Genomic DNA, 13,328 nt, shown 5'->3' on the forward strand with positions numbered 1-13,328 from the left:
TTTCTTTCACACAAGGCTGCCGACAGATTCTACAATGTAAATTGCAGAATCTGTCTTGAGAGATTAGGTTAGTTAAGACAACTAAAATGACCTGGTTATTGGTTATGGCCTTAAAAGAAATGGCCACTTTAGAATGAAAATACAGACAGTACTTAATGACCCTCATGCCGACAAGAAGTCCAGTGTAGTTTTTTAATCCACAAAACTCGTTCGGAGTATTGGAGGATAACAGCTAGCCGGAATAACAGGTACGACGTGGCCAGACGTAATTTACTCCACTTTTATAGCATAATTTCTCACCATGTTCAGTTAGCCTGCCCTGCAGGCATGCTGTGTTTACATGGCAACTCACACGAGACTAGCTGATGGCTAGTGGTGGTGCTAGTTCTTGAGTCTCGCCTGAGTTGCCATGTAAACACAGCACGCCTACAGGGCAGGCTAACTGACCACGGCGTAAATTACATCTTTTCAAGTCAATTTTGCATGCCACGGCTTCAGGGCACTTGGATTACGACGAACGTGCCGTTCTGACGTTTTTGAAATGCATTAGCGGAGTTTTATTACATTTTCAAAATGTGGTTTCCATGCACTTCAAGTGTAGCTGTTATTCCGGCCAGCTGTTATCCTTCGATACCCCGAACGAGTTTTGTGGATTAAAAAACTACACTGGACTTCTTGTCGGCATGAGGGTCAGTAAGTACTGTCCGTATTTTCATTCTAAAGTGGCCATTTCCTTTAAGGTTTCTTGAGAAAAGTGCAACCAAACAACAAGTAATGTAGTTTTTCTAGTAGGAACAGTATCTTAAACTCAGAGCTTCTTGGTGAACTTTGATTCAGGAAACACTGGATTGGGGGGGCAGCTACATTTCTCTTTTAATGTGTACAGTAAGTAATAATGGCTGGGATCAAACCTGAAACTCAGGCCACACAACCAACAAGTAATCCTGCTGGCTCACAAAGTATTTGAGTATGTAAATAATGCAACAGGTGTTTTTTGGTATAAAGAAAGGCCACCTGTTTTTCCGCCTTTAGAAAATCTGGGCAGGAATTGTGAATAAATAAACCTCTCCCATCATTCAACAGTTACCGTTAACAAACCTTTTAATGAGGCACAACAGCAATGGCAAGCCACAAACCACAGAAAAGGCTGTGAATGAAGGAGCACAAAACCCTACTCGCTGTAGTCAAGCGAACAAAGCAATATAAAGATTTCAAAACAGCAGACAAATGCTGATGAATTTGCTGGTGGTTAGTTACTTTGCTCATTCTTTAACAGCCATCATTTGGAGCCTGTAAAAATGTAGGATTGTTGCCTTAATTCTTAGAGGACTACAAAATGGGTGCAATGACATCAGGAAAAAAGAAGTTAAAGATTTAAAGTGACATCAGTGCTGAAAAAAAACCAGAAACCCATTCCCATAGTAACCGAGCTGCCCCGCCTTGTTCAGCCAACAAAGGCAGCTGAATGCCACAGTGATTACCTGCATCATCATATCAAATACAGTGACACCTTAAGTCACTGTTACTAACTTGAGCATACACTGTCATTCCATGCAGCATTGCGACAGTGCAGGTACGTCACTGAAGCAAGCAGATTCGTCACCTGTGTGTCTTCAGCTGTCAAGGTGTTTCTCAATCATGTATCAATGAGCCATTATTTATATTCAGCACAGACACCTCCTCCTTATGTTGTACCATTATTCATGTTCACTTTGATCTGTGTTCGTGTCAGAGCTATCTAGGGATAATTATTTTAGTTTAAAACTGAAGCCATCTATTTATTCAAAAATCTGATTTTCACCATGTTTTTACCCTTTGCAATCCAAACGCTGTGCTTTAACCATTTTACAGCTCTCCTCACCACTAAATGATCTTGTTTACTGTAAACTGTGTTCGTCTTCTTGTAGTGGGACTTTTGAGTTGTGGGGACATACAATCCTGGTAAAACTGGTTTAACTCCGGTGGTCTGTTATTTCAAAAAAATTATTTCTTATAAAAACAGATTACAAATCTTAAAACATTTGTGTCAATTAGAATTCTTCTACCATTCACATAACTTGCCTCTATTGTGTATTCTATTGATGTCTATAATGAAGAGTGCATGAATGACGAGCGAGTTCTCAGAAACATTAGAAACTCTGCTTTCTACTGAGCATTTCACAACCTTTTGAAGGAATGACAGTTCAGGAAAGTAAGAGCCTACTGTGGCTTAGGGAGACAATAGTTACAAAATAAGTACCTGTCAAAAGTTAAAGTTCCCCTCCAGACATGTTTTAAATTATGAAAAAAAAAAAAAATCTCTGCTATGACTTATATTTTCTTTACAGTAACATGTTTTTTTTTCCCACACAAAGAGTGAAACAAAATTCTGAAAAGGGTCTGGAAGCAGATCTCTTTCTCCCTCACTGAGAAACTCTGTATCTGGCGTCTGCCCTGAACCTCGGCTTGCGCAAGGTTTCGCTTTCCAGCACTGGCACAGTGCAAAAACAAAGTGTGGAGATAGATCTGGCTATGGGAGACTAGTGTTAGGTTGACTGGTGAAAGGGCAGTGCAGGTTAAGATGGCTAGCGAAGGCATCGGTGGGATCCAGCCACGTGTGACTGAAATGAGGATTCTTTTATGCACAAAAACTTGCTTACAAGCTTGTTAGCTTGTAACCTGGTAGTGGCTGACACAGGGTTAGTGGTAGTAAAATAAGGTTGGGTGATGTCTAACAAATCAACCCCCCACCCCCCCACCTCAAGTCCCACCCCTTTTTGCTCTGTGGTCCAATAACAGATGAGCAGGCTTGGCATGCGGCAGAACCTCTGTAACTTTCCCTTTCACTGTTGTACTTTAGTATGCTATGTGCTAGTTAAAAATCTTGTAATGAAACACAATTTTTAAGGATGGTTAACAGATGTGGCTTGGGAACTGTCATAATCTTAGTCTTATCTTAAGTTGTTCTTAAGATGTTAGCAAAATGTTAGCTAACGTAAAGCTAGGCCTACATCAAGAGGAGTTAACCTAATGTCACATCACTAACGTCTACCAGATCTGCTGCCTCCTTATTCCTGTGGTAACATAAAATAGATTTGAATTATGAATTATCGTTTGCCAGAAAAGATCAAGGCTAACGCCCTTCTGTGCATTGCAGTACACAAGGGGATGCAATGGGGCGGTGAAATGTGATGTTAAAATGGGGATCAGGCAATGTTCAGTCGAGTTGTATTGTTGCAAATAGCAGACACACAAAAGCCCTTGACTAAATAATAATAATAATAATAGTAATAATGATAATAATAATATATTTATTTGTATAGCACTTAGGCCTATCTAAACAAGGTTACAAGGTGCTTCACAAAGTGCATGAAAACAAGACAGTTACAATACAATATTTAAAAACAACGTTAAGAGCTAAGAAAAATAGTTTGTACAGAGGCAGAAATAGAACAAAAGGAAATAAAACACTAGTTACAAATCACAAAAGTACAAATCAGGCATGACATATGTTTCAAGCAATGATTTAAAAACAGGTAATGTGCTAGCCAGTCTGTTCTCATGAGGCAGAGAATTTCAGAGCCTCTGGGCCTTGATGGCTAAAGTCCAGTCACCTTAAGTTACCAGCCTTGATCTAGGAACAACTAGTGAGGGTAGGCTTGAGGATGTTGGGTCATGACCTGGAGCATAGGTAGTCAGGGGTTCAGCTTTATAACTGGGGGCTAAACCATGGTGAGCTTTAAAAGTTATTAAAAGAATCTTAAAATCAAATCTAAAATTAACTGGCAACCAATGGAGGGAGATGAGAATTGGGGCAATATGTGACCTACAATTTGTCCCAGTTAATATACAAGCTGCAGCATTTTGTACTAGATGAAGCCAAGCTGCTGAAGAAATACTATGGTATGTAAACAGTGCATTACAAAAGTCAAGGCGCAAGAGTTCAAAAGCATGATAAGCTTTTCTAGGTCCAGAAAAGACACAGCTGATATAATTTTGATAATATTTCACGGGTGGAAATAGTAGGATTTGATGAGATTATTGACACATGGTTCACGGTTTTATGAGTTGCCAGGGGACCAATAAACAATTGTAATTTCCTTGTTAGGTGATCAGGGCCAAAGATTATTATTTCTGTCTTGTCTGAGTTCAACTGCAGAAAATTACAAGTAATCTATTTCATAATAGCAGTAAAGCACTCCATTAAAGTGCTCAGACAGCTAACATTATCTGGCTTAAAGAAAATGTATATTTGGTTGTCATCAGCGTAGCAGTGATAGGATACCCTATTAAAATGACTGATAATGCGCCCTAAGGGAAGCATATAAAATGAAAACAAAATGGGACCAAGAATAGATCCCTGTGGCACCCCACACGTCAGTGGAGCTGAAGATGAAACAAAAATACCAATGGACACAGAAAATTCTCTGAGAAGATATGATTCTCTGCTAACGTTATATTAACAACACTTCAGCGGCTCATAGGGTGAGCACATGCTGCCCATAAGTAACTAACCTAACTTTCTATAGTAAAGAGAGACTTACGGGAGGTCAACACCATAGTCTATATTAAGTAATAAATACACAGATAGAGTCACATTACTTTATTGATCCCCAGAAGAGAAAAGGGGACACATACTCTGCAATGCAGGAGTGATGTTGACTCATAGTCTTGTCATCCTTGGTCCTTACTTGTCCTGTTTTTGTTAAGACTTTGGGAAGAGCAATATACACACGCAGACATTGCATTAATTAACCACCCAACCCTTGGCAGGACTGAGCCGTGGTGCTCTCCAAGGTGTGTGTGTCTCTGTCTATTTGAGAGAGAGCTTTTATCAGGTACAGTGGCAAATCTTCATGGTGGCAGTGACAAACATGGACAATTAAAAAGTTACAGTGTGTTCCCCTTTTCATATTGTTATTGTGTAACTATGTACTAGAGGTCTAGTTAAAGTTTGCCAAAAGACATATGTCATCTGGCTGAGATTTTTATTTTATGTGTAATAAATCTGCTCTGCACTGGAGGTTTCAGGACGCTTTGCTAGCATTTGCATATTAGACATTGGTTGCCTCTTTAATTTATGACATGCACAGAGATATTATTTTGATCAATTAATTATTAGATTTGTTCTTTTTAAGAGATTTGTTGACAAGAAGAGTGTGTACTCAGCAGCTTTCCCCTACCTTTGACCCAGATTGATGGCTACCATGAACCAGCACAAACTGAATGAACTGACCCTGCTTTCTGACACAGCTCTCACTGTCCCTCTGGGAACTTTCATCCAGAGAGTTCTTTGTATGCACAGGGAGCTGCTCAACACGTGAACAGCAGCTTATGAAGTCCAATGACTGCATGACTTAGTGAAATCCTTAAATAGTTGGAATAGTCGAGACAAGTACGGATTACAGCCCCATGCTCTTGACTTGTATTTAATGCTTAGTCATTCATGTGCAACAGCTGCAAACTTGTTGATAGAAAAAGTACAAAGCAGTGAATGAAAGATACTAACAATGCCCGAGTTGTATTTTGGGACAATGCACAAAGTTTGAGCATGACATGTCAGTGATACATATTGAGTTGACATACAGTAGGAACTGATCCATATCTGATATGTTGGAAATGAACCAAATGCCCAAAAGTGTAATTTCAAATATGATAATTCATGAGAGAATTGCGCTAAGACTACCTTCTTCGTTTGTGGGTTACTTTCATTCACAAATCTGGCATCCAAGGCTGCACGTGATTTGTAAAATCACTCGCAATTTTCATCTTCTTCAGGGTGCACCCTGATGAAGACCTTAGGGTTGAAACCGGTTGGTGTTTCAGTGTAAGTTGCTATGATTTCTGATTTCTGACTTTTTAACTTAATTTGAGTGCATTTCTTGCTGCTCCTCACGTGAGTGCCTAAAGTTCATTTTATCTCCCCATGTGCTGATCACAACACATACAAACACACACACACACACACACACACACACACACACACACACACGCACACATTAAGCTTTGCCCACAGCAGATAAACTTGCTGAACTGAAGACCAGACACCAAATGCTTGATCAGAGCAAACAGACAGCAGAGCAGCAGCCCTGCAAACTGAGTTTACAGTCCTTCCACAGTCAATATAATCTGGACCTTTGGTACGAAATCTTGTACAAAGGTGGCAAAGTTCAGCCAAATCAGTGCCGAGAAAACAGGAAGATTATACGATCGATTTCAATGAAACTATGTATTCAGCAGCTACAGCAACCATGTCTCTTAAATATTCTGCGTATATACTATTCATCTGCAACAAAGAAAAGTAATGGTGCTCTAAAGAATAAATACTGCCAACCTGAGCATTATTTACATTTTTATTGTTTCTGTTTACGCATCTCAAAGCACTTGGTTAAAGTAAAGAAAGGTTGTAATATAAAAAATGGCAATGCTGATTTGAAGGACGAGGCAGGACAGATTTAGATTTTGGTGGCTTTAACCTGCATTTGTTGTTTCGATTTTGTGTTTGTGTGTTTTGTTTTTGTGCCACTTGGGGGCAGTGCGGCATGCAATTAAAAATTAAACTTTGCTGTAACGTTAGATAGATCAAGGCAGTGGAAATAAAACAAATCAGAATTTTGGATTGGAGCTTCAATGGCTTCATCCAAAGACAAATTATTGCCTCATAAAGTTTTTATGATGAAAATGTTAGCAAATAATTTTACATATCAAGCACAGACCACATACGGTATAAAAATTTTGGACGTAGCCACGTCACCCATTGGTTTGTAAACTCACATTTTGAAGCCTGTGCCATTTCGGCCATAGCAATGTTGAATTTTTGGAGCCAGATGTGACCATATTTGTATAAAAGAGTGGAGCGGTGGAGAAACAAGGGTGGATCTGGCTGAGAGCCTGAGGACACAATCTGTAGCAACACACTCTCACTCCAACCTCGTCACATATTGACGTGCTTGGTCATGGACTTTGTATGTCAACATACGACGTGCAAGGTACCCTGGGTGCATTGCTTGTTGACGCTCTGGGACACCATGACAAATTCTGCCCGTTACATGCATTGTCTTTTTTCAAGATACACTTCCATTTGTACAGAATATTTAACTTTTACATACACATTTACTCTTTCAAAATAAACGCAATGTTGGTACAACACCGCAAATTGACCTTATTTTTCCTTCAACGAGAAACACACATGGTTGAGTTTAGGCAACAAAAACACGTGGTTAGGTTTAGGAAAAAAGAACAGTGTTTGGCTTTAGAATCTTACAGGACACAAACATTGCTCTCTCTCAGGTGAAAGTCCGTGTTTGTTTGACCCATCTACAATCCCGCCTGCCTGCCCCACTCTGACATTTGCCGTCTTAACTTTCATCCTTGTCCAGCCGCGTTTCCCCCTGACACCACCAGGTGCCATCAAACTATCATGGCAACCTGCCGCGAAAAGGACGCCTTTTTTCTTTGGTTTGTAACACTGCAAGTCACTGCCCAAGCAAACGGCCTGTCATTCAAAGCAGCCACACCCTTACTTAAGCTTTGTAATCCTGTTTATTTCCAAGTTGTTCCAAAGTTGAGCATTTTATAGTAACATAGGGGTTTACGTGAACTGACTCACTTTTGGTGCCAGTCTCATGTGGTCATTTGAGAGACTGCAGTTTTTAGCACTTCCGTGTTCTGTCTGCACAATCAGTGTCCAATATCGACTCTCTTTTTGGCTCTGCTTTGGTCTCCACCAGTCCCTGAGAAAATATCTGTTTTTTCCACTAAAATCATCTTCCTGCTGTGGCTAAAAAAGTCATTCTGAGGCTGGAGAAGAAGTACTAAAGCTGCTACTACTCACATGTGACAACAGATACATCTCCTTAAAAATAGTGCAAACTCCATCTGCAGATGAATACTGCGTTATGTGGTCCAAAATTCAGGACAAAGCAAGTGATGTGACCTTGATTTTTTCTATTGTTCTGCTATTTTGGTGTAAAATGCAAAATGTTTATGACATATGCATAAAAACAAATGTCAATGATGAAAGTATTTCACTATTACTATTACACATTTATAATTGTGTATGACACGATTCTTTTTTAAAATTACATTTCACAACCATTTCCTACCAAAATGTTTGCTATATTTAGATTGTACTTTGTACCAGTAATGTTCACTTAAATAGGGGCATAGAGAGGGAGGGTGGGAGTGAGAGAGAGTGAGAGAAAAGAGAGAGGGGGCCGCATACTGGGGACAGTGGTGAGCCAGTCGGTCCTGAGAGGTGGAAGAGAAGAGAAGAGAAGAGAAGAGAAGAGAAGAGAAGAGAAGAGAAGAGAAATGAGGATCTCACGTTAAAATCTGGTATTACCTGAAGCTACAGTTTTCTGACAATCTACTGTGCATATGTACAATGTGTAAATATATTAATACACTGGAGCTGTTAGCTCGATTGCTACATGCTTTTGATGAATGTTTGCTATGTATCTGTCTAGATGAGATGGAGATGAAGAAACACCTCTGATGCTGCCACGTGAAGTGAGCACATAACCTGGTTGGACATTTGCACTGGTGATTATTATCTATAGAGTCAAATATAATGGTTACAGTCGTGCTGGGCTCGGCAGGTTGCATTTATAATTTCATTGAATGAGTTTGTTGGTAATAATAATCTGCCTATATTTTTTTGGTGAGACTCAACTGTTTGCGAACCCAAACCAAAAACAATAAGCTGAAAGCTGCTAAAAGCTGAATGGAGATAGTGAATGAAAAAGCATTTTGCATCCTATTATTATTTCCCTTTAAGGAGCTTAAAGGTTGAAAATATCTGTCTTAAAAGTTAAATGTATTCTATATTACCTTGCTTCAGCTGTTTGTTGAATCTTTTACGTTATTACATTGATTACATTGTGTGAAATTCTCAAACTATGGCTGCACCACTCCGTCAACTGGAAATATTCTGAGGCCTTGAGCATCATTGTGTACTCAGTTTCCCAAATGTTAGGCTGATAGATCAGTTATCTTTGGAAGCAATGGGACCACAACCATAATTTATTTTCTTCTTCCAGGACCTCTGCAGCCACAAAACAGCTGGCACTTTCTCAGTCTGGACTCTGTTCTCAGGGTCTCCCAGAGAACACTTCTGCAACAACAGCTTCGGCAGCAACAGGTTTTCTTTTTTGATTTGTTTTGTTTGTAGCTAGTTTGGATCATTTGCATATTTAAACATGACTAAACAGAAGAAAATATAGTAAATATACATATAGTAAAGGGTGCTTGGACATTTACATTCAATTCTAACAGTCTTTTATAGGACCTCTGCCTCCATCTAGTGGAGACCTGCTGAAAACAGCTGCCTCCAACTTAAAGCAGCACTAATATCCCAGAGAATTAGTCACCAACTGCCGTTCCCACCAAATCTATAGAGTGTTTAAGAGTCTTTCAGCTCTTTGGGTTAGTTTTCCAGCCCACAAACCTCAGCAGGCAGCTGTAAAAAATGATAAACTGACTGTATGCTACTTGTCAAGCACCAGATGCCTGACAAAATAAACAACAAGCTGGTGAACATAGTGAAACATTCAGCAGATAAATAGATGCACTGATATTTTTTGTCAGGAGTTGGTGACAATCTTTTTGAGAACTTTTTGGGCTTGTGACCCTTCAAAATTAAGCAATGTGATCCTCGGGGAAGTTCTGACCTCCATGTTGGAAACCACTGATTTAATCTCATGTCATCTAATCAAACGCTTTAATGTGATTTACAGGTGCTTTCGTAACTCAAACTAGGTGACTCAGGATATCGGGGGGATGGACAACAGCAGTAAGCCAGACACTTTGCCTCTTGGCCTGGGAAGGCAGTCTGCCATGTCTGGGTCTCTACCCTCATACCCCGTGGAGAAGGACTCTATCCTCACTGCAGCCCGGCTCGCCCGCCGAGGATGGACAGAGGACTATTCCAACTGCCCAGCACGTCAACCCTCTGTCTCTCAGTCAGATGAAATTCAGGATCCAAAGGGTGTTGAGATCTGCCTGAAGGACCCCCGGAGCAGGCAGGTTTTCATCGTGGACAGCAGGAAGACGGCTGAGGACAGAGAGATGGACTCTGAAAAAAAGGCAGATGAAGCAAAACAGGCTGATGGTGCATTCTCAGCTAACAAACAAGCAGACAGACAGACAGGTCTCTGCAGTCAGGCAGGAATCCGTGTCTGGGTGACTCGCTGTCGCACCACATGCAGACAGTCCCGAAGGTTTAAGGCCCCGATACTACCAGTCATATCTGAGATATAGGCTAGCTGCCATGTTCCAGGAAGAACAATGAATTAAACGTTACACACCTGGTTATGCTCCTTCTTGGTTGTGATAAGCGCACAATAATCTATGTAGACTTTACTCAAACATATTAAATGAAAGACTTAAATGGCGTGAATAATGTTGTTGTAACTATGTGAATAAATGGAAAAAATGCTAAAAGAAAAAAATGCAAATATGTACAAATGTAACTGTGGGTTGTTTTTCTGTTCTAGTAAACACTTAGACATTATGGGTGCAGCAGAAATAATATGGAAACTAAATTTTGTCTGTCTGTTTTTTGTTGTCTGTCTACCCCTGAATGAGTAGTATTGTCTGTCGCAATTTGTAAACACAATATTCAAAATTGGCCCCTCCCCCAGCCCGTCTTGGATGCACACCCTGCGGAGACTGACTGACTCCATCGAAGAGAATACTGAATTAAAATACATATTGACATACAATTGAAGATAGAAACTGAAATATGACTTCAAATTATGTTAAAACAAAAGTAATCTGACTACATGCGTCTAAAAATCTTCACCTTTAAATCTATTTTTTTCCTGGTTTTAGCCGATACATACTTTAATTTTTAAACCACACAGAAACTGTATTGCTGGATTTATTTGTTTTATTTCAGTTCCCCTGTGCTGCCTATTTAATGAAGGACATTAAAGGTACCAGGAGGAATTTCCTTGAAAACAAAGTTGTTTAAATTCTGTGTTATTTACCAAAATGCATTACGTGTATTTTTGTGGCCTCACGTTTAATAAATGTCCCTCCTCATAAATCATTTAAGGTCAATTATCAAATTAAATATTTTCAGTCCTGCATTGTTTACATTCATGTTTATTGGCTTCCAGTCATTTTTCTCAAGTGTGCATTGCTATGATTTTTTGCATGTTTACTGTCAAATGTTGATCATGGAAATTACATTCATGAAGCCAGTAGCAGGAATGTTGCATACATGACACAACCAGAACACATAAAAAAACATCACTCCATAGTGACTGAAAAGTTAAAGTCAAGAGGATACGTTTAATGCCAAACACAGAGAGAAATATTTTTGCCTTCCTTCAAGACAAACGCAGACAAATTGATAAATCTTTGAAATATTTTTGCAGTATCTGGCTGATGTTTAATTCAATGCAGTTTAATTTATTGGGTGTGAATGCAAAACACATTTTTCAACGTAGAAATTTCATTCAAACGCCAAAATATTCGGCTTAATTAGGACACGCATGCTTGCATTTTTCTCATTCATAACATTCATACTTTCCGAAATATTCAGCATTTTTCAGGATTTTTTCCCCATTCAAAAGAATGGAGGAATCTTCAAATCTGACACTGATCTTCAAGCATTTTCAACTCCTATCTCCTCATTCATACGTTCACGTAGAAACTCCATTCAAACCTTAAAATGTTCACCATCTTCCGCACATTCTGGCTTGTGTTCAACTTTCCATTCATACTTTTTGAAATATTCAGACTTGTTTGGAGCATAGTAAATTGTTTATAATGGGTTTCTATGGGACACAATGTTTTAGAGCTAGAGTGTGGAGGGGCTGTAAAATCTTCTCAAAAAATTATCGTAAATTCACTGTCATGCTCACAATTTCCACTCAACATACACAATTTATACATCAAAACGTAGGAAAATTTGTGCTGGTCGCAGAAATGTGAAAGGAATGGAATGGAATCAACTTTAGTGGTTACTTTTGGGATTATGAATGTAAAATACATATTGTAATGTATTGTAATAGTATACACAGATAGGACTTAGTACTTGAAGTACATGTAATATAATACTACTTCACTTTCTTACACATTTAAGTCACGTCAGCCTTTCAACAATCCTTCAAATATCCAACATTGTGAGTGTCATTCAACTTTTCAATAACATTCATGCTAATTAGACCCCTTTCAACTTTTTCAACTATTCCTATCACTTTACCTTCTTCTTATACATTTAAGCCAGCATTGCAGTGTAGCATCAGCCTTTCCATAATCTTGAGATATTCCACAGTATTGGTATCATTCAACTTTTCAGTGATATTCATACACATTTACTTGAGTATTGCAGTGTACCATCAGCTATTCAGCATGGAGCATTCATGCATTCTAATTCTAATTCTAATATGGTGCCCACCTTGTCAGCTGATTTTGACATGGGCGGTACTGTTTACACACAACAGCAGACTAACTTCTCCCAATTCACCATTTGTCTTTATCCAGCAGGGATCCCACACCTGACCTCCTCTCTTCTTATCAAATAGCTGACGTGGTATTTAACGGTAAAATTGTATTAGTGACTGGAGCAGTGTTGTGGATAGGAAAAGCGGGGACAGAGGTACTGCTGCAAAATGGTGCCAAGGTAAAGTTTGATCTTGGTTATGCAACATAATACAACATACTGTGTGTGTGTGTGTGTGTGTGTGTGTGTGCGCGCGCGCGCGTGTGTGTGTGTGTGTAAAACTTTAAGGGCACCAGTGTTTGTTTATTGTGCATATCTGCAGCATTACAGGCAGATTACAAGAAAAGTTTTATAACGGGTGACAATCAGGGTAAGTTTCAAAGTCCAACAAGCGGTTGTGTTGTTAGTCCTGGGTGTCTAAGGCTCTAACCCTGTTCATAAAACAACAACAACAACAAAAAATCATAGGGGAGGATCCCCCTAGACCCTCCTACAAAGTTCCGGGCTAAACTCCCTTTGTCATCAAATAGGAGAAACATCCCTGCCAAAGCCAGGAGATTGATCATTCAAGGAACCTTTGTTTTGTGTTGATGTTGGCAGCCCCTGTGGACAACAGCAGTTAGTGAGCACCACCAGGCCCGCTGTTGGGGGTGGGGGTGGGGAGACAATGCCTAAGGCATCCGTTAGTACCAACCAGGTTAAGCTATCTTGACAGAAAGGGGGCTAAATAATGCAACAAAGTAACATTTGATGAAGGAAAAAGGAACATTGCCTTCTTTCAAAGTAGTGGTTTTAAATATTTCTGCATACTGGGGCCCCTTAACAGTCTGGGAATTGCATAAATTGGGTATAACTGGAAAACTGGGAGCTGACAACCACATACTCTTTACACTAT

The 13,328-nt window shown here is 39.5% G+C and overlaps 1 long non-coding RNA gene across 1 annotated transcript; it reads left to right on the forward strand.

Annotated features, from left to right (window-relative positions):
• The first annotated feature begins 8,172 nt into the window (after nt 1-8,172).
• LOC126387719 (uncharacterized) lies at nt 8,173-11,031 on the forward strand. The gene is made up of 4 exons (XR_007569706.1): nt 8,173-8,316; nt 8,448-8,523; nt 9,021-9,121; nt 9,717-11,031. It is a non-coding gene; the product is annotated as an uncharacterized LOC126387719 (long non-coding RNA).
• Nucleotides 11,032-13,328: the final 2,297 nt, after the last annotated feature.

This window comes from Epinephelus moara, chromosome 3 (genome assembly GCF_006386435.1).
Source record: "Epinephelus moara isolate mb chromosome 3, YSFRI_EMoa_1.0, whole genome shotgun sequence".
Taxonomy (NCBI): Eukaryota; Metazoa; Chordata; class Actinopteri; order Perciformes; family Serranidae; genus Epinephelus; species Epinephelus moara.